Source organism: Erpetoichthys calabaricus, chromosome 4 (assembly GCF_900747795.2).
Source record: "Erpetoichthys calabaricus chromosome 4, fErpCal1.3, whole genome shotgun sequence".
In the NCBI taxonomy this organism is placed as follows: Eukaryota; Metazoa; Chordata; class Cladistia; order Polypteriformes; family Polypteridae; genus Erpetoichthys; species Erpetoichthys calabaricus.
Genome location: NC_041397.2, coordinates 20,472,887 through 20,496,419, shown reverse-complemented (window position 1 = coordinate 20,496,419; position 23,533 = coordinate 20,472,887). Strand labels below are relative to the sequence as shown.

General features: G+C 38.8%; 1 protein-coding gene across 1 annotated transcript in view; it reads left to right on the top strand.

Moving 5' to 3' along the window:
* The window catches only part of robo1 (roundabout, axon guidance receptor, homolog 1 (Drosophila)), a 1,485,956-nt gene that overhangs the window by 478,326 nt on the left and 984,097 nt on the right, over positions 1–23,533 (top strand). The window lies entirely within an intron of this gene.

Sequence of the window (23,533 nt, the reverse complement as noted above, 5' to 3'; positions counted from 1 at the left end):
TCTCCATGTCTGGGTGATTACCAAAACTTCCTTTGGCTTTCACTAATGTTTCCTTCCCGTATGAATTAGGTTGTTAACTGACATCTGGAAATATCGATCATTCACAAAGTAGTGTTCTGTTTTGCTTTTATTAAATGATTCATAAAACTAAAAAGAGTGCTAAATATTGCATTTAATCCTTTTCATAAGGTATGTGAAAATTTGATATTCTGGTTATAGAACTGCTCATGTGTTTTTCATTAATGTAATAATTTTATTTTTTAGGCTGCATCTGAATGTGGTTTTCATTACCATGTCCTATCATTTTCATTTCCAATACTTTTAATGGCTCAATAACTATGCAGGCCTATGCATTATTTCCTCCCCAGCCTCTGTTCACATTACCTTTTCACATTCTACACTCTGTAAGGGTTTTTCTCTGATACTAAAGATTGGTGTGTTATGTGTAAGTGTGGCTGGGAAAGCAGGCTACAGGAGACAACCAAGAAAGGCTGGGGTACCAGCCAAGTAGCTCCTTTTAAAAACTGAAACAAAAAGACAGTAGTCAAAATGATATGAAACAAACTGGGAAGTGAATGACTCTCTCTCTCTGTTTGAAAACAGCATGCGCTAGGACAGTGGTCTCAAACTCCGGTCCTGGAGGGCTGCACTGGCTGCAGGTTTTCATTCCAACCCTTTTCTTAATTGGTGACTAGTTTTTATTGTTAATTAACTCCTTTTCCTTTCATTTTAATTGACTTGTTTTTTAAGATTTGTTCTCCTGAATTCTTCACCAATACTCTGAATTGCTTTATTTCTTTCCTTAAATGGCACCCTCTATGTCAAGATGCTCATGTAACCTGCGTGTGTGTGCTAGACCATTAATTATGTTGTCTGTTAGGCTTTTCTCTGAATTACTATCTTACTCTTCTTTATTTATTTAATTGGTTTAGAACAATGTTATATACTGTATACCCTGCCGTTCTTTCTTAAACTCTGTAAAGTGCCTTGAGCATGGGAAAGGCGCTATATAAATAAAATGTGTTATTATTATTAAACATAAATGAAACGTGACGTGAGTGAGCCAAAAGAAGACCAACTAAGTCAGAGACTCAAACTCCAACCTATTTGACTCCAACTAGTTGCTTAATTAGAAGCCAATTCTTGTTGTTAATTAAACCCATTCTTTGATTCTATGGCTTGTTGCTGCTCTCATTGTGTAATAGCAGACATTTCCAAAATTATTGATTTTCTCTTTTTTCAGAGCGCTGTTAAGATGTTAAATACTAAATACTATGGCAAACACAGTGTTTAAAAACATTTATTAGATTGATCGTCAACTACAAGAATGTATAAAATTACATGAAAACACAAATTAAAGAAGGAAACAGTAGGCTTTAGTTAATATTCAGATAATGTGAGCTGTGGTTTTAAATAACGTTTATGTAACCATATCTATGTTTTTTGCTCATTGTTCTTCAATAAATAAAACTAATTTTGTCACAAAGAACTTCATCTTGTAAATTTTCTATTTTCAATCTACAATTACAAGGTGCCTAAATAAGGGCATATACAGTGCCCTCTATAATGTTTGGGACAAAGACACATTTTTTCCTTGATTTACTTCTCAAAAATTACAAATCAAACAATTGAGACATCGTGATTAAAGTGTACATTGCAGAATTTTATTTAAGGGGACTTGCATACATTTCGGTCACACAATACTTCTTATACATGGTGGCCCCATTTTCAGGCTGTTGAGGAGGAATAGGAAGATAATGTTAGCATTAGTGCCCCCTCTCATAATCTATATATATAAAATCCCTATGTGCGTCCAGGTGTCCGTGTGTGGGTGTCTTTTGGTGAAGTGTGCATGCGCGGGGCACGGTTCGATGTGCGATATTACAGTCAGAGAAAGTTAGAGGCGTTTTACGGAAATACAACCCAGTATTACTGTGAGAGGAAATTAAAGGTACACAATACATTGACGCATATTACAGCCACATACAAGCCAGTATTACTGTCAGAGGAGATTAAAGGCATATTACCGACGCGCACGCCTGTATTACCGCCAGAGAAAATTAAAGGTATATTACGGACGTACAAAACAGCGGATGTACAAGCCAGCGGACGTACAAGATGGTATCCTTCAATAAGGGCGCGCACAGGTATCCTTCAATAAGGGTGTGCACAAAAAGGCGAGCCTCAAAAGGGCGACCTCAATTGGTTGCAGCGAATAAAGGCGCGCGTAATTAAAGATCTGCACCTTTGTTGCTCTTCACATATTCCAGAGCCATTTGAACTAAATTATCTACGTACGCCTTTATTCGCCGCACTCAATTGAGGTCACCCTTTTGAAGCTCGCCTTTTTGTGCGCGCCCATATTGAATAGAGCCGTACAAGACAGTATTACTGTCACAGAAAATTAAAGACACACAATACACGGTGGCAGCCCACGAAGAACAATCAGCTCAGCAAGTAAACATCAACAAAAGAAAGGCTGAAAGAAAGAAAAATACGACCGACAAAAAGAATGAGGTCAAAGTCCCTTGCCACTGTTCTAGCGCCCGTTATTGTAACGGGCTAAATGACTAGTTACATAATAAGACTTTAACAAACACTCCTTTGGGCCTTCATGACACTTACAAAGCACCACTAAAGTGTTTATTCATCTCTGCAATGTCACCTACTAACAAAAGCTCACTTTGGAGTGGTCTGAAGTGTCCTAACCGAGACACATTTTTCTTGATCTTACCTACTTTGTACGAGATCTGAGAAACTTTCATGTTAACAAGTCATTTTACCAGCATGTCAATACGCCACACAGCACAGAGATGGATAACCAACCAATCTACTGATGTTTTATAAGTGTTATATAGACCAAAAGAAGCTGTTGTTAAGGTCTTGTTACATAAAAGTAAAGGAATAAGAGATGCATTTTTGCACTACCTAAACTAAAATTTTAACAAATTTACAAACATTTTACCTGATGATTATATCTGCTCAAATGTTTATAAAATTGGGTTATTATCGATATATAGACTAGGACAAAATTTCCCAAAGTACCATGAAAATTGTTGTTCAAAAATGACTGAAGTATGTCAAACCATTATGGCATTAATATTTAGAAAATTGGGTTATTATCGATATATAGACTAGGACAAAATTTCCCAAAGTACCATGAAAATTGTTGTTCAAAAATGACTGAAGTATGTCAAACCATTATGGCATTAATATTCATAGTGACCATTTGATGTATTAAAGGGGAACAGTCACAGTTTTAATAGTGAAAATTACTTTCATGTGGAAGCTTATAAAAAATCGCACTGTGAAACAACGCAGCCATTTTCAAATAAATTACTAGTGAAGAGTGGGCCATTGACTTCAGTGGCATTAAACTAGGAAAAGAATCAAGACCCCCAAGAATGTTGTGATTTGCTTTATGTTCTTGAATTTTTTTTCCTACGCTTTACACATTTCTCTGTGCCACCATATATCTGAGATATTTTCTTGAAAATAAAAAAGGTATTCTTTACTGTTTTGTTTAGATGATTTTATCCATGCATTTTTTTAATTGTAGTAACCAGTTTGAGGAGCCATTGCTAAGACTCAGCCTCGGGTTGCAAGGGGCATCTCCCCGGAAGTCACTGTATGTGACGTTGTTAGTGCAACTGTATTGCACGTTACTCTTTCTCCAAGTTTATGTACAGATTTCAAAAGGCTAATGCAATCTTTTACTCCGAATTTTCTGGTAAATGATTTTTAATTCCTCTTTTTGACTAGCTCTGCTGAATGAGTGGCTGGATTTCCAGGTTTTGAATTTGGCTTTGTATTTTTGATTGCTATTGTTGAAGTCTGTTGACTTTAGGAACAACTACTTTTCATTATTAGTTTTATTCAAAAAGATAAACTTATCTCCTGGTTAGCTGCTATAAACATCATAGAAGTTACTCTTAAACACTCCTTACCTGCATTACCTACCGTGGTTAGTTTGGGTGGGAAGAAATAAAACTGGCAATGGGCATCCACTCTGCAGAGCTGTCGAGCCACTTTGCGTTCTTGTGATTGGCCTAACATTAGTGAAAATCCAATGAATCCAAAACATTATAAGGAAAACAAAAGACAAAAAATAAGCAGAAAACAAAACAGACTGTGACAATCCCCAAGAGAAATATCTACCATTCAGAAAGGAAATACAATTATCCTCTTTAATAAAATCCCTGTGTGCGTCCAGGTGTCCGTGTGTGTGTGTCTTCTGGTGGGCACGGTGCAATGCGCAATATTACTGTCAGAGAAAGTTACAGCTGTTTTACGGAAATACAAACCAGTATTACTGTGAGAGGAAATTAAAGGTACACAATACAGTGACTCATATTACAGCCACATACAAGCCAGTATTGTCAGAGGAGATTAAAGGCATATTACCGACACGCACGCCTGTATTACCGCCAGAGAAAATTAAAGGTATATTATGGACGTACAAGACAATATTACTATCACAGAAAATTAAAGACACACAATACACGGTGGCAACCCACGAAGAACGGTCAGCTCAGCAAGTAAAAAGAATGAGGTCAAAGTCCCTTGCCATTTAATATAGACTGTTCCTACTAATGTTTATGCACTACTGTTCTAGCGCCCGTTATTGTAACGGGCTAAATGACTAGTAGTGTATATTTCTTCAATCCTGTCCATACTGTCACAACACTTAGGGGCTTAGAGCTATGGGGTAACAGTGCTTAACAGTTGTCTTAGAAGGCAGGGGTTGACTGGCATCCCGATTGTGATGTCTTTGTAATGGAAGGGTGGAAGGAGTACACCTCTGGGGGCCATGTGCCCCCCCAGTAAGACCAGGGGCAACAGCTTCATGGTGGGTGTTCCATATACTGTACATACCTGCAGGGCTGCAGAGGAATTGGAGTTCTAGTGGGCAACCCTGCTGGGTCTTATGGGAGTTTCCAGGTGGGAGCTGTGCGGAGGAGGTTTCCTCATTTTAGAGAGCTCCTGCTTGACCTGAAAATGCTTCGTGAATGCAACGTGGTAGCACAAAAAGTACTTCTAGGTCTGGTATAAAGTAAGCCACTCACTCAAGAGTCAGTGTCAGCTGGAAGAAGAGCTCACTGAGGAGGAATGGAGGAGAGGGCAGGGACAGAGAAGAGGAAGAATGATTTTTGCTCGAAAATGTGCTTGTGAAACCTTTGAAGAAGAAGGTGAGAAGTATTTGTGAATAATAAAGTCTTTATTTGAACTTGAGACTTGTGTCTTTGAGGTTGTGTCTGGGGTTTGGGGCGCTGCAACGTCCCCTGCATGTCACACAGTGCACTCATGAGCAACACTTTTATTTATATTGTTATTTCTATTGTTTTACCATTCAGGCTGAAGAGGTCGTTAAATATTTAAATTTGTTTAAATGACATGTATCGAGGTGTTTATTTACATACACATCAGGACATTTCACAGAACACTGTACAGTTTACTGTATCTATGAATTTGAAAAATAACCTAGAAAACCATTTGCAATACATTTTCCACACTGATTGAATCCCACACCCCAAATGATTTCACACAACCATGCACAAGGTCATCACTAGACAGGTGCAAGCAAGTTTATAGTGAGATTTGTAAATGCCATTTTGTAAGCTGTGCAAAACAGCTGATGGCAAGCTAAAGCTGCTGAGGTTAAAGGTTTATAATATAAACCCTTTCTGTGAAATCACTTGTTTTAAGCTTTTGCAAGCTGGCCACAGGGGAGTTAACACCTGCCTCAAATATTGGATTGGGTAAAAGAATGTTATTACTTCTAAACTATCCCAATGTCTACAACGCCAACGAGTTATTTCTATAATTCAATACGCCTCTGCAGGGTGCATGAACGAAGGGACAAATGGTTCTTCCATCATATTCACTTGCTGCTGTTGACTTCTCAAATGAAGGCTTTTTTAGGATTTGGCAGCCCTCACATACAGTATATACATCAACAGTCACTCAGTTTAGAGGAACATATTTACCTCATGTATCTGTTGTGGACAGGTGGAAGGAACACAGGGTGAGTCCCAGGAAGTGTTGGGGTGCCAGCTGGGTTGCCCCTTTTTAATTGCAAAGCAAATTTTTCAGCAAAACAGGCGCATGAGGCTGCAACATTGAAGTAAAAAAAAATAATGGTGAACATTAGAGCAACCTACCTGAGAACAGGCCACTCAGGCCAACAAAGCTCGCCAGTCCTATCCACTTAATTCTTCTACAATGACATCAAGTCGAGTTTTAAAAGTTCTTAAAGTCCTACTGTCTACCACACTACTTGGTCACTTATTCCAAGTGTCTATGGCTGTCTGTGTAAAGACAAACTGCCTAATGTTTGTGCAAAATTTATCCTTAAGAAGTTTCCCACTGTGTCCCCGTGTTCTTGATGAACTTTTATTTTAAAGTCACAGTCTCCATCCACTGCACTAATTCTCTTCATAATTTTAAACACTTCAATCAAGTCTTCTCTTATTCTCCTTTTGTTGAAACTGAAAAAGCTCAGCTCTTTTAATCTTTCCTTATAACTCATCCCTTGCAGTCCTAGAATCAACCAAGCCACTCTTTTCTGGATTTTTTCTAGTGCTGCTATGTTCTTTTTGTAGCCTGGAGACCCAAACTGCGCACAGGACTCCAGATGAGGCCTCACCAGTGTGTTATAAAGGTTGAGCAGAATCTCCTTGGAGTTGAACTCCACACATCAGGGCGCTATATAACCTGACATTTTGTTAGCCTTCTTAATGTCTTCTGAACACTGTCTGAATGTTGATAATGTCGAGTCCACAGTGACTCCCACGTCCTTCTCATAAAGTTTACTTTCAATTTTCTGACAGCCCATTGTGTATTCAAACCTTGCATTTTTACTTCCTATGTGTAATACTTTACATTTACTGACATTAAATTTCATCTTCCACAAATCTGCCCAAGCCTGTTTGCTGTCCAAGTCCCTCAGTGATGATTCAACTAACTCCAGATTATCTGCCAATCCACCAAGCTTGGTATCATCTGCAAACTTAACCAGCTTGTTACTTATATCCTATCCAAATCATTTATATATATTATAAATAGCAGCAGCCCCAGCATTGACCCCTGCTGGTCACCACTCTTAACATCAGCCAATTCTAATAAGGTTCCTCGCGGCATCACCCTCTGCTTCCTGAACCTGAGCCAATTTTGCACCCATCTACACACAACACCCTGAACTCCCACTTCTTTTAGTTTAATGCCCAGACTCTCACGTGGCACCTTATCAAATGCTTTCTGAAAGTCCAGATAAATAATCTCATACACTCCAGTCTCATTATATCACTTTATTGCTTTCTCATAGAATTCCAGCGTGTTAGCAAAACATGACCTTCCTTTTCTGAACCCATGCTGACTGTTCAGTAAAACTCAGTCGTTCCCTTAATAATTCCTTCCATTAATTTACCTGTGATGGCTCTTAAGAGCGGATCCATCAATAGGAACTCTGTGCCTTGGTAAGTCAGGGTCTAAATGAGACGCCAATATTCGAGGGTGTCAGATTCTTATAGTCCTCCAATCGGAAGGGGCGGGATTAATTTCCCTCAGGGCGTGTCATCTTGCTGCTGTAGTGGTGAAAAAAGATGACACTGTTAGTGACAGCTCTCGCTCTCACTCCGGAGGAGAATCATATACCTTGAATGAGCCTGGAAGGTGTTCCTTTGATGCTTGACACTGTTTAAAATGAAAATATGAACAAGAATACCTGGGAGAAGCCAACACAAACAGAGAAAACGGCTTTGACGAAACCGAAATTTGCTCCAGGGCACTGTATAATGGCTGACCCTACATTCTGACCCCCAAAGGTCATGCAAAAAAAAAGACGTTTTCCCCTCAGGGATTAATGAAGAATATCAAAAAAGAAGATTAAAAGTATTTTACAGTCAGTTCTAAAGGACACAGGGAGCCAATGTAATGATACTAAGGCCAGGCAGACGTGTTCAGATTTAAAAAAAATAATAAACTGTACTACTTCGCATGCTGAAATAATTACAATGTATTATTATTATTGCTTTCTAATTAATAATGTTGTTTGAAATTTTAGTTAATACAATTTCAGTGTAAACACTTGAAAGCTGTGGGAAACTGTTCAGTGCTTTGTGTCCTGCTTTGTGTTTTATAATGTTGCTATAATAAATGATTAAACTGTACTCCTTCACATCTACTGCCAAACACACAACAAAGCATTGACTTTATTAGCATGCCTCACTGGGACTGGCACTGCCAAGGCAGACATTTTCTTTCTTTTTAGTCTTTCTGGTGTGTGTTCAGACCATAGTGTGTGTGTACATATATTTATTTATTTATCTATTTTTGTGTTTATCTATTTATTTAAAGAGCTTCTGTAAGAAAACCAAATTTTCCCCTGGGGACAAAAGTTCTGTCTATCTAAGCTTTATAAAGTAGTAATGATTACAGTTTAATCAGAGCAGTTTGTGGGATGGTCAAATGTTCTTCTTCTTTCGGCTGCTCCTGTTAGGGGTGGCCACAGCGGATCATCTTCTTCCATATTTTTCTGTCCTCTGCATCTTATTCTGTTACACCCACCACCTGCATGTCCTTTTTCACCGCATCCATAAACCTCCTCTTAGGCCTTCCTCTTTTCCTCTTGCTTGGCAGCTCTATCCTTAGCCCACTTCTCCCAATATTCCCAGCATCTCTCCTCTGCACATGTCCAAACCAACGCAATCTCATCTCTTTGACTTTGTCTCTCTTCCTTCCAGCCTGAGCTGACCCTCTAATGTCCTCATTTCTAATCCTGTCCATCCTCGTCACACCCAGTGCAAATCTAAACATCTTTAACTCTACCACCTCCAGCTCTGACTCCTGTTTTTTGGTCAGTGCCACCGTCTCCAACCCATATAACATAGCTGGTCTCACTACCGTCCTGTAGACCTTCCCTTTTACTCTTACTGATACGGGTCTGTCACAAATTACTCCTGACACTCTTCTCCACCCTGCCTGCAATCTCTTTTTCACCTCTCTTCCACAATCCCTGTTACTCTGTACTGTTGATCCCAAGTATTTAAACTTATCCACCTTCGCCAGCTATACTCCCTGCATCTTCACCATTCCTCTGACCTCCCTTTCATTCACATACATGTATTCTGTCTTGTTCCTACTGACCTTCATCCCTCTCCTCTCTAGAGCAGATCTCCAACTCTCCAAGGTCACCTCAACCTGCTCCCTACTCTCGCTACAGATCACAATGTCATCAGCAAACATCATAGTCCATGGGAACTCCTGTCTAATCTCAACTGTCTACTTGTCCATCAAATACATACTTCTAAATTTGAAATAACTTATTAAACACATATATGAATATTTATATACAAACTTAGCAGGGAAAGTGTTCCAAGATGCACAGTTAATCTACAAAGCTGCTCAGTTTTTTTCTTTTTTTTAAAGTCACTGTACCTAATGTATGAAGACAGGCTTTGGTTTCCAACAACCTGTTTTAGAATAAGATCGACGCTGTTGTTTCGACGCTATCTTCTCTTTCTTGGTTCTTTCTTTACACAGAATTGTTAGTTTAGAATCTACCCTGGCAAAATCAGGATGAAGGCAAGATAATTCTACACAGGAAGCCACTTTACTGGATGTTACTTTTACAAACACTTACTCATTCCAGCAAAAGGTAAAGTTACCAGCTGACCTAGCAAGAAATCTTTTTGTTGTATTGAATGAAACTGGAGTACCTGACGAAACTCTGCATGAGAGTGGAAGCCATTTTGCTGGAAGAGTGGTGTCACTTATGGTTAGTGCTAGGGGCACTGCTATTTTTGATATTGATATTGTGGTTGATGGAAGGAGCTGCAGGTCCACAGGTGGCGCAGTGGTAGTGCTGCTGCTTTGCAGTAAGGAGACTGTGGAAGATTGTGGGTTCGCTTCCCGGTTCCTCCCTGTGTGGATAGCGCTTTGAGTACTGAGAAAAGCGCTATATAAATGTAATGAATTATTATTATTATTATTAAATTTTGGGGCGCTACTCTAGTCGTCCCTGTTTAACTGAAACAAATGAGCAGACAAAAAAGTCGCTGAATGGTGGCAAATCAAATAAAAAATTAGGGTCCTCGGCTCAGGAACCTTTCTTGAGCTAACAAGTTTCTTCATGGTGGGATGAAGCTCCGTCCTGCAGTGTGTTCTCTTAACAAATCACCCTTCCTTCTGGGAACCATAGGATATGTAGTGGACAGACCAGAAGGGGTGGAGTCAGCTTTCCTCACTGGATGTCTTCTCTGCACTGTGAAATGAATAAAAGAGGATAAGGTTAATGCCAGCACCCCCTCTTGACATGGGGTGGTTCTACATACCTCAGAGGAGCACGGATGATAATCTATACTAATAAAAGGCAAAGCCCTCACTGACTGACTCACTGACTGACTGACTGACTCACTCATCACTAATTCTCCAACTTCCCGTGTAGGTAGAAGGCTGAAATTTGGCAGGCTCATTCCTTACAGCTTACTTACAAAAATTAGGCAGGTTTCATTTCGAAATTCTACGCGTAATGGTCATAACTGGAACCTGTTTTTTGTCCATATACTCTAATGGAGGAGGCGGAGTCACGTATCGCGTCATCACATATTACGCCTCCTACGTAATCACGTGAACTGAAAACGAGGAAGAGATTTACAGCACGAGTCAAACGCGGGAACGAAGGTAAATGACGTTAATTGTTGACTGTCTTTTAATACTGTGTAATTGTTGAGTGTCTTTTAATACTGTGTAAGCATACATATTAACACATGTGCAATTAAACATGTGCATTTACGGGGTGATTTCTCAGGCTTAAAAGCTCGCCTTTTATTAAAAAGGTAAATGCAAACTCTTTTCATTCTGAAGGGCACAAACCACGTTAGATTTCAGCCGTTAAACGCACAAAAATGTCGGTACACCAGATAAATAAGCGCAACATATTATCAGTTGTATTGTATGCTTACAATACATATAGAAATGTGTTAATCGTTAACTAATGTTATGGAATGGTGTTTTTCGACTCGCGCCTTGATTTAAACGATTGCATGTCGTGGTGGGTTTGCGTAGCTTATTGTCAATATCTTTACATCTCTTTTTAAGACTTAATTTAAAAAGGTTTTCTTTTCTTCTTAATTAAAATTTAAAAGCAATACTTCACCGCTGCGAAGCCCCTCTAGCACTGACGTCAGACGTTCGATTACCGTAAGCGAGTGCAGTGAGTGTGTACGCCTGATGAGCCAAGAACAAGGGGGAAAGACGTGTCGCGTACTCTTTGCATTATTTGACAGTAAACTATTTTCATCCATTCTATGATCTGCTGCTCACAACTGAAGGCACTGTGGCTGATGTTACCTGACTTTCTGGCCAACCATAAGCGTTACCTGGTAGGTAACCACCCACTCACTTCACTCCCTTACGGGAATCGAACCTTGGACGTCAGCGCTAGAGGCGAAGCCCCTAAAATTTCACCACGGCGTGTGGTTCGCTTATTTGACAGCATGTAGATCAGGGTAATTACATTCACGGCATTCGTAGTCTGATTCACAATCTGATTGTATGGGTGGTTACCCACCAGGTAACGCTTATGGTTAGCCAGCAAGTCAGCTCGAACTGATGACTCGAGTGAAGGCAGCTTCACAAAAAAACAGATCCTTAACAAACTGTTATTGGTATATTTTCCCTCAATTTTAAAAGGTTTTCTTTTCTTCTTAATAAAAATTTAAAAGCGGTACTTCGCCGGTGCGAAGCGCTGGGATTTGAGCGACTGACGCATACAGACATATTCATGAGTGCAGGTACTTCGGAAAGAAAGCACCGTGTAAACCTAAAGTTTAAATTAAGGTCATAGACCTACAAAAGGTTGCCATTGATTTTAGGCAAGATTGTTTTTCTCCAGTACAACTATACGTTGCATTCTTAACAGTAAGCTTGCACAGCTTGGTCATATTACAACCGGAGTGCTGAACTGACAACGTCGTATACAAACAGAACTATAACAATCGTAATAAACAAACAAACAAAAAAAGCGAAGAACCCTTGGATTTAATAAAAAGGCTCCTTCCTTGGCAAAGCAATGAAGAAGGAAGACCTTATATGGCGTTCGTTTATAAAACAGCGGAAAAGCTGTGTTAAGGCTGCTTCACAAAAAAACAGATCCTTAACAAATTGTTATTGGGATATTTTCCATCAATTTAAAAAGCTTTTCTTCTTAATAAAAATTTAAAAGCAGTACTTCGCAGGGATTTAGATATAGATATAGATATAGATATATATAGATAGATCTATATATATATATATATATATATATATATATATATATATATATATATATATATATATATAGATAGATAGATCTATATATATATATATATATAGATATATATATAGATACATAAATATATATATATAGATGTATATAGAGATATAGATATATACAGATATACATATATAGATATAGATATATATAGATATAGATATACATATATATATATGTATGTATGTCTATATATAAATATGTAAGTTTATAAGTACTGCCTTACTTCTCTTTAAGAAAGGAAGATGTAATGATACTTGTTTTAAACTATTCCATGTCTTGGTGGGTTTGCGTAGCTTATTGTCAATAACTTTACATCTGTTTTTAAGACTTATTGACTGAAACGGGCTTTCATGAAAAAAGTTAGGGCTTTGCTACAAGATACACCCTCCACAAGTTAAGGAAGTAAAAATAAAAGTGTATATTTCTGTTTTATTTAAACCTTTTAAGTTCGTATTCATAGCCCCTTTGGCTGTTTTAGTTTTGTTTTCTTTCTTCAGTAGTATTTAATCTCCTTAAAGAAAAAGAACATATGCATTTTACTTTTTTTGTATCTCTTTAGTAATATTTTAGTGTAAAAGGATAACCAGTATTTAAACCTTTTATGTTACTTTATAAATTTATTTTACACAATGTTGAAAAATTAATAAGAAAGCTACATATTTTGGCAGCTGCTGCTTTAATTTTCAATGAAATGAAAAAAGCTCTCCAAGAGAAAACGTCAATGAAGAAGAAACAGTTTACACTATCTAAAAACGAGAAACCCTCATTTATAAAGGTTTGCTGCAGATGACTTAACTGAAAATAAATTAATAGTTCCTATGTGTATAATACATATTTATCTATTTTACTTATGCCTTTATTCCAGCAACTTGCAACATCTGAGGTACAATTTGTTAAATTACTTTTGCTTTTTGCAGCACAGGCAGGTGAAGTGACTTCCTCAGGGTCACACAGTGGTGTCAGTACCAGGATTTGAACTGACAAGCTCCGGGTTTGCTGAAATATTACTGAAGAAAGAAAAAAAACGAAAACGGGCAAATCGGCTATGCATACAAATGTCCATCCATCCATTATCCAACCCGCTATATCCTAAATACAGGAGCCAATAAGTAGATATGTATATATACAGTATATATATATATATATATATATATATATATGTGTGTGTGAATGTATGTATGTATGTATATATGTTTGTCTATATTTATATGTATATATTGTGATGGACGACCGGCTACGGACTCCAGTCGCCACCCCCAGGCCGCTAGGAGGAGCCCTCCGGAAAGCATGATGGTGCCCCGACTTCCAGCAGGGCCGCATGGACTTTGTAGTTTATACACACAGCCCTGCTGGATACCTTGGGGGCCACCGGGAGTCGCTGTAGGGGGGCTAGTGGGCTCTTGCGTGCCCTATAACCCGGGAGTGCGTCACAGTCACGTGACTGGAGGAAACGACGTGCTCCCGGGATGAAGAAGAGGACTGGTTGCCCTGACCCGGAAGGAAACGGACTTGTGGGTTGTGCCAGGAACCACTTCCGGGTCAGGGGCTATAAAAGGACTTTGGGAAGCCCAGTACACTGAGCTGAGCTGGGAGGTAGGGTGGCAAAGTGTCTGGGCGAGGAGGATTGGTTTGTTGAGAAAGAATAGTGATTTATGAATGGATGGATGGATGGAGTGTGGAGTGGAGGGTGCTTGGTGCACTGTATAACATAAAAATAAATAATAATTATACTTTTACCTCGTGTTCAGAGTGGTACCTGAGGGTTCAAGAGGTGGACAAAAGCTTCTACTGCTACAATATATATATATATATGTAGATATGTAAATTTGTATATGTATATATATATGTATATGTGGATGTGTATATGTATATATATGTACTGTATATGTAGATATGTGTATATGTAGATATGTATATATATGTATATATGTTTATGTATATATATGGTTACATAACCTGTTTAACACACTACTTCTCTGCTGCAAAGCGCGGGTATTTTGCTAGTATATATATATATACAGTATATGAGTATAATTATCAGGCTGGTTAAGTTTGAGGATGATACCGAACTAGGCAGATAGCCTAGAATTAGTCAAATCATAGCAAAAGGACCCAGATAGTATACACAGTATGGGCACAATGGGCACTGTCTGGGGGCCACAGCAGCATAGAGGCCCATGATATTTCTTATGCTTATGTATGTTTCTGTTTTGCTATCAAAACAGGGGGTCCAGCACACTACTTTGCCCGGGGACCTTTGAGCCTGAGCATACAGGCTTGGGAAGATTTGTGACAGATGAAATTTAATGTAAGTAAATATGAGGTATTTCATGAAGGAAATAGAAAGGTTAGAATTGCATACATAATAGGAGGTTTGAAATTTGAAAACATCCCTTATGAGTTGTAGTAGATTCATCACTATCTACACCCTGGCTGAGACAATCAAGAAAACTAGCAGAATGTTAGATTATATATCATAATGTGTGGAGTACAAATCAAAGGAGATTATGCTTTAACTTTATAATGCACTAGTGAGGCCTCACCTGGAGTACTGTGTACAGTTTTGGGCAAATCCAGGGAATAAGTTCAGGGAAGAGCAACTAGTGCACTCCCCTTCCATCCACTAAAATGAAAACTGTAGTATATTTATCCATCCATACACTTTCTATACCCTTTTGTACTGTTCTATGATCACTGAGAGTCATAGTCTATCATAGCAGCACTGGGCATAAGGTACAAGCAAACCATGGATGATACCCCAGTCATTGCAGGTTAGACCAGGCTCGTTTAGAGTTGATAACAATACTAATATTTGCATTTTGTGAAATTCAACTGTGGTACCTGGAGAAGTGTGATTTGAGATTTAGCCCTGTTAGTGTACTTTTGAGCAGTGGTCCAGGTAAAGAAGAGCTATGGAAAATTCTGGGAAGAATTTATCAAAGGGCTACTTCTAAAAACTATACAAAAGTGAATTGCAGCTGTTTCTTATTCTAAGGGAGGCCACATAAAATATTGACTTGCTTTATAGATGCTACTTTTGTTTATATCAATGTTTATTACAGTAGAAAAGCCAGGATTTCATATTAGCATGAGCCTAATGTTATTTTTAGTACTGTTAGATATACATTCATCGTAATAAAGTTTGGAAGTCCAGTCATATTAACAAGTGGGAGGTGGGATTACATCAGAGATCGGCTCTGAGCCCTTTCTTATTTGCAATGTTGATGGACAGGTTGACAGACACATTTGACAGGAATCCCCGTGAACTGTGATGTTTGCTGGTGACATATGTAGTGAAAGTAGGGAGCAGGTTGAAGAAAGCATGGAGAGGAATGAAGGTCAGTAGGAACAAAACAGAATCCATGTGTGTAAATGACAGGGAGGTCAGAGGAATGGTGAGGATGCAGGGAGTAGAGTTGGTGAAGGTAGATGAGTTTAAATACTTGGGATCAACAGTACAGAGTAATGGGCATTGTGTAAGAGAGGTGCAAAAGAGAGTGCAGGCAGGGTGGAGTGGGTAGAGAAGAGTGTCAGGAGTGATTTGTGACAGACGAGTACCAGTAAGAGTGAAAGGGAAGGTCTACAGGACGGTAGTGAGACCAAATATGTTATATGGGTTGGAGACGGTGGCACTGACCAGAAAGCAGGAGACAGAGCTGGAGGTAGCAGAATTAATGATGCTAAGATTTACACTGGGTGTGACGAGGATGGACAGGATTAGAAACGAGTACAATAGAGGGTCAGTTTAAGTTGGAAGGTTAGGAGACAAAGTCAGAGAGGCGAGATTATGTTTGTTTGGATATGAGCAGAGGAGAGATGCTGAGAGAAGGATGCTAGGAACTGGAGCTACCAGGCAAGAGGAAAAGATGAAGGCCTAAGAGAAGGTTTATGGATGTGGTGAGAGAAGACATGTAGGTGATGGGTGTGACAGAACAAGATGGAGAGGACAGGAAGAGATGGAAATAGATGATCCGCTGTGGCAACCCCTAATGGGAGCAGCCAAAAGAAGAAGAAGGAAGAAGAATAAAGATAAATTGTTCAATTTATATTTACATTTTCTGCACAGAGTTAAAAGCTTATTTTATTTGAATTCAACTGTATTCCTGTGGATGGCAATTGTCTGTATGGTGTAGTCAGACTCTCCCTATGTCTGGATAGGATTTCAGTTACAGGCACAGCCAATGCCAATCCTGGGCACTGTCCCGTTACAACTGAGATATATTAACGGGAGCAGCCGAAAGAAGAAGTCACACTAACATAAATGGTGGGTTTTTTTTTGTTTTTTTCTTTTTTTTAACTTAAGATTTCAATGTTTTTATTAGCATTAACTTAACAATTACAAATTGTGAAGATATAATGACTGCCTACCTTTTGTTGATATGTAAGACATTTGTAAGGCACTAGTGGCCAAATAATATCCATTATAATTGTAACCAGTAGAGTGTTACATATAAAACAGTCTGTTTAGCGTTTGACCATTCCTTGCTGTTTTGTGAATGCATATCCGATATGTTTATTTCCTGTCTCCGAATACAGAAGTGAATCTGTCCTCAACTAGATTATTATAAAAATTCCAAAACTGCATCTTTTGATATCCTCTATTCCAGCCATGGCCTGTTATCTGTTGTATCATTGAGCTGCAAAGCTGTGTACCTTACTAGCTGCAACAGAAGTTGGAAATTTTAATACCGATTGAGTTGGTGGCTTGTGGATATCAGACAAATCCTTGACCTGCCGACACTTCTGCATTTGGCAGCTGGGTGCTCATACATTTTCCAATACACTTTGTAAGAGTTCTAAGAGTTAAGTGAACTTTTCTAGTGATAAAGTTAACCCTGGTGATTTTGCTGTGTAAGATTATAATCAACTGATACTGTATTTTAATCAAGGGAGATGTGCATTAAAATGCATGTATGCAAAATAATCTGATTTTCATTTGATGAATAAAAAAAAAAAATAAAATGAACATCTAGCTACAGGGTAGGCCATTTAGGAAAGTGGGTGGGCCTTGGCCCAACCGGGCCCGTTACTGGCATTTAGTGTCAATTGGCAAAATGTGCTATTTATTGTAGTGAATATGCTGTGCTCACTGGTGGAAATTTGACGTGCGGTCAGCTTAGACACATTTTTTTTCTCAGTTCTCCATAATGCCTTGTGAGGCCAGTGTCATATCATAGAGCTGCAGCAGCCAATACTGGATGGGATTGCCCCCCAGAGTATATAATGTTGATCCTAAAAATTAGCGGAAAACTTGTTAATAATTTTAAAATCACAAAACGTGCATACAGAAGGGAACTGGAAATGTGTCAGTGTATTCGAGTCTTAAAGATAACGTTTTCTTGTATGCACTTGTATATGACCTGTCTGTAATACGTAATTCTACCCCTTTAATAATATCACCCAGAGTGCTGTTCAGTTGATACAAACAGTGAAGTGAAGTGAAGACACCATGTGCTGTAATGTTGTGTTTATTTGCTAGAAGTGGCAGTAAATGAATAAATGTGTCAGGATATGAGAAAACAAACTTTACTTCATACCGATTTGGGAGAGGTGAGCAATTGGAATCTGAAGGGGTGCACGCTTTAATAAATTCATGCTTCCTGTCTGCAAGAACCTTTACTGTCCTGATATTTAATTCTATTAATTTTATCTCAGAAGGGCATGCTGGTGTAGTGGCTAGCAGTTCGGGTCAGGCCGCAATTATCAGTCCAGCATAGTTGCGAGACACTTCACTAGCCCTTAACACTAGAATTCTTGATGCCTACGGAAAAACTTGTAATTCCGGCCCACCATAAATCCCTTCACACCTCTACCATCAGCATCTTTTTGTTTTGTAAATGCGTCAATGTTACTTAAAACACAAAGCGCCCAGTCTCGAACCCGGGACCTTCAGGTTATAAGGCAGCAATTCTTAACCCTGCACCATTCAAGAAACTGTGTAAACTCCTTGTCAAGTGACATTTAAGCTTGAGTTTTGAACGCATTGACAGTAACATATTAATGGAATGTTTTTGTTTTTTTTTCCTTTGGTTATATTCTTGAATAAGTTTATTTGATATTTGCACTAAAGTCTTCACGCATTATACACTTCTCGTCATTATTAGTATAACACGGAGAAAGTTTCTGCTTTAGGTATGTGTTCAGCATTTCTTGCATTCATCGCATTTCCTTCCATTCTACACCTACCCAGATCGTTGTAGACATGGAACACACATGAAATGCACGTATTCTAACTAATGATATACTATATTATTTACCCTCTACAACCCCAGGCACCTCACACACAGATAAGGAGCCTTGGCTTGAGCTGGGAGAGTTGAGCTCCATCAAGGCAGGGGACAGGACAACAGGCTGTTTGTTGTTTGTGCTGATCGACGCATTTACAAAACAAAACATGCTAATGGAGCGGTGCGAAGGGATTTAAGATGGGCCAGGATTACAAGTTTTTTGTTGGCTTCAGGAATTCTAGTGTTAAGGACACTGAATAGACCATTGCATCATTATTATCCAATCAAGACTAGTTCAGTTTCTCCTTCCTCATTGACTTCAGTGTATTTCACTGAGTTTAGTGACGTTTCGGAACATTTCTGTAAAACAAAATGAGTTCAGTGAGGTGTGTACTCATCAAGTATTCTAACAGTTATATAATGTTTCAACAAACAAACACTCAATGTCTAGGTAACTCACATCTCTGCAGTGTCTTAAGACTTTTGTACAACAAAAGTATATGCAGCATATAATAAACAATGGTACATTCAAGCAGTAGTCAGTCTTTATTAGTTTTACTATAAAAATTGTATTACCAATGAATTGTAAATATCAAGGAAATGAGACAAAATTTGTTCACCAAATTAAATATCTACTCCTATAAGCTTTATGCTGAAGGAACATTTGTTTAAAACCTCAGCATCCATGAATTCCATAAATAACAGTCTTCAGTCGCATGTGCCATCCTGATTTCTCTCAGCCTGTGCAAACAACCAGCTCTCATCTTCTGCTAAACCTATTAAGGAGGCGCCTGACTGCAATTTCATGCCGATAAGAAGCCCACCATTGACAGAAGCAGACACAGGCTCACTTCTCTCTTCCCTTTTTTCAGTCCTCTGTCTCACTTTAGATTTTCATCATCTGCTGGGTTTTAGTCTGTTGATCTAAACGTTATGTGCACAAAGCATTTGACAAACACTTCTAAAGGGGCCCTGGCATTTTACCTTATTGTGCAGGTCTGGAACTTGAATTTATGTTTTGTACTCTTTAAAACTTTTATTTTAAAATTTCAATTTAATTAGCATTGAAATTTTCATCCTACCTGATGGACCAAGTTTTACTTGTATCGTAGTTTTTGCGTTCAGGCAACAAGTCTGGACTTTTAAGTCACTACTGACAAATCCATACATTTACTGACCTTCTTAATCCTGTTTTAAGGTATTGAGGAGCTGAAGCCTATTCTGGAAAAATCAAGTGTAAGATGGAAACCAAACCCTGAACACTGTGTTAGTCCATCGCAAGGCCTACTCACAATCACATGCACCAGGTCCATTTAGTTTTGCAAACTATTATGAAACAAAATCTGCTTTCACTGTCTTTTCGAGTTTCATTTTATAGATTTGCTTGAATACCATAGAGGGGAGCAACCAACAGCATCCAAGGCCTTAAAGATATGTCATACTCTGACAGACTCAGAGAATTAGACCTGTTTAGTCTTGAGTGGAGGAGACTGCATGGAGACCTAATTCAGGTCTTCAGAATTCTCAAAGGCTTTGATAAAGTCGATCTTTCAATTATCGTATGTACTCGCGTATGTCGGGTCTTGAAACCCGAAAAATCGATCATAAAATCAGACCCCGACTTAAACGCCCTTCCAAAAATACGACACTTAAAATTATTATTTTTTTTTTTTACATCTTCATGCTTCCTTCAATCTTGCACCAGTTTCTCAGAAACATTGAATTTTGTTACAGCAGTGCAGCTTCCAATTTCTTTCACCACTTCATTGACTTTTAATTTAAAACCAGCTATATATTTTCTTCTAATTGAATGCTCCATCATAGATAAGGGATGCTCTTACGATAAAGGTGTATGAGTGTGTGAGATACAAATAACACAAAACAGTGCAAATGTCGCTTCAGAATGGTTCGGGTATTACCGTGTGGTCACGAAGTCACGTTACATAGAAAAAAAAGGCAGTGTGCTCCGTGGTTACTCTCTCAGGTGGGCGTTTGCATATCATAATCTCCTGGATCAATAGTTTTCAACTTTCGACTTATATGATCGACATTATAAAATACCAGAAATTATAGGGTAAAATCAAGCCCCGACTTATCCGTAGGAGAACGCGAGTACAGTATATACAGTAAATGGTAAATCACATAGTAGAGGACATTAGTGTAAGTTAAGGAGAAGTTAATTTAGGACTGAAGCCAGGAAGCACTTCTTTAAGCAAAGAGTTGTGGGACTCTGGAAGAAGCTACCAAAACATAAAGCTGAACCAGAAACCTTGACAACCTTTAAGAAGAATCTGAATGAAATATTGGGACAGCTTAGCTATTAGCTTAGGCGGAGTGGAGGCTCTGAGGCTAGGGATCTGCACTGGCCAGTTCGAATCCTGTAAATACCAATAGGGACTCTGCTCTGTTGGGTCCTTGACCTGCAATTGCTGAGCGCTTTGAGTAGTGAGAAAAAAGCACTATATAAATGCAAAGAATTATTATTATTGGCTAAAAAAAATGAGCTTGATGGACTGAATGGTCTCCTCTCATTTGTCAAATTTCTTGTTATAATGTCATATTATTATGTTCATATTGAATTCAGGGACCTGGGTGAAATTTGCACATTCTTTCTTATGGATTAGTTTGTCAATTTTATTATTATTTATTATTATTATTATAAGCAAAATTCCTTTTTTTAAAATGTCTCAGTTGTAACAGGATAGTGCTCAGGATTGGCATTGGCTTTGCCTGTAACTGAGATCATATCCAGACATAGGGAGAGTCTCTCTACACCATACAGACAATCGCCATCCACAGGAATACAGTTGAACTCAAATAAAATAAGCTTTTAACTCAGTGCAGAAAATTTAAATATAAATTGAACAATTTACCTTTATTCTTCTTTCTTCTTCTTTTGGCTGCTCCCATTAGATAGATAGATAGATAGATAGATAGATAGATAGATAGATAGATAGATAGATAGATAGATAGATAGATAGATAGATAGATAGATAGATAGATAGATAGATAGATAGATAGATAGATAGATAGATAGATAGATAGATAGATAGATACTTTATTAATCCCAAGGGGAAATTCACATACTCCAGCAGCAGCATATTGATAAAAAACAAAATTAAATTAAAGAGTGATAAAAATGCAGGTATAACAGACAATAACTTTTCCCCCGGGTGGAATTGAAGAGTTGCATAGTGTGGGGGAGGAACGATCTCCTCAGTCTGTCAGTGGAGCAGGATGGTGACAGCAGTCTGTCGCTGAAGCTGCTCCTCTGTCTGAAGATGATACTGTTTAGTGGATGCAGTGGATTCTCCATGATTGACAGGAGCCTGCTCAGCGCCTGTCGCTCCGCCACAGATGTCAAACTGTCCAGCTCTGTATCTACAATAGAGCCTGCCTTCCTCACCAGTTTGTCCAGGCGTGAGGCGTCCTTCTTCTTTATGTTGCCCTCCCCAGTAGAAGAGGGCGCTCGCCACAACTGTCTGATAGAACATCTGCAGCATCTTATTGCAGATGTTGAAGAACGCCAGACTTCTAAGGAAGTATAGTCGGCTCTGTTATCTCTTGCAACGAGCATCAGTATTGGCAGTCCAGTCCAATTTATCATCCAGCTGCACTCCCAGGTATTTATAGGTCTGCACCCTCTGCACACAGTCACCTCTGATAATTCAGTGAAATAAAGAAAAATAGAGAAAAAGGTAGAAAGATAAAGTCATACACAGAGCTGCTGGAAAGGCTGCCACTTATGGTGGCGGAATGAGGATATAATAATAATTCATTACATTTATATAGCGCTTTTCTCAGTACTCAAAGCGCTATCCACACAGGGAGGAACCGGGAAGTGAACCCACAATCTTCCACGGTCTCCTTACTGCAAAGCAGCAGCACTACCACTGCGCCACCTGTGAGGACATATACCAATTGTACATCCATGTTAAGAAGCATTCATGTAAGGAAGATTGTGATTATGAGCAAACTATTAAATGCTTCTTGCTCAACTTCTTAGTAAGACCTGCTCCCCAACAAACACCCAATAAAGAATACAGTAAAAAGGAAACTACTGAGACATGTTTATTGCTTCAGTAATGAAGCCATCCATTTACAGCTCAGCACACTGCATTTTGAAACTGAGACGAGTTTTCAGCTTATGCACACGGTGACCTTGCTATATAAAATGTAATGAAGAAAGAAAAGTATTTTTCTATTGAAAGATGATGACAGAATCATTCTTAAATGTACAGAATGCAAATGTGCTTTGTTAGGGCCAGGAAGAAAATGATCAGCTTTGAAAACACATCGTGTCCCAGGTCTGATCATAAACCCTGCACCTCTCACTGGTGTATCCCAGCCATGCTGGACCCTAATGGCAAAATTGAATTGATCCATGTATAATAAAATGAACAAGAGTGTGGAAATACAATATGAACTCATTTTTAATAAGCCCCCTCCCTTCCACCTTCTTCCCATGTCATCACTACTACATTAACAGCACCTACCACATCAAGTAGAATAGTCAGTGACAAGTCCACCTCCCACCATCAGTATAGACTGGTCCATAATTAAAGATCAAGTAAGGAGAAAACTGAGGAAGCTACACATAAGAAAAGCTGTGGAACCAGATGGAGTCAGTTCTCGAGTTCTTAACGCCTGTGCTGACTAACTTTGTGTTGTCCTCTGTCACCCGCTCAGTCTGTCCCTAAGGCTTCAGAAAGTGCCACTGCTGTGGAAAACATCCTGCATTGTTCTTGTTCCCAATATGACGCCTGTTCAACTAACGACTACAGACCAGTGCTACTTGTGGTGTGTCTCATATCATGAAGACCTTTGAGAGACTGGTCCTGGACTATATGGTGTCCTCTTGCTGGTAGACCACCTGGTCCCACTGCAGTCTGCCTTTTGAACAAAGGCTGTAGTGGTACATACAATTATCTATCTGCTCCAAAAAGCTTATTCTCACCTGGACAAAGCTGGCAGCACTGTGAGGATTGTGTTT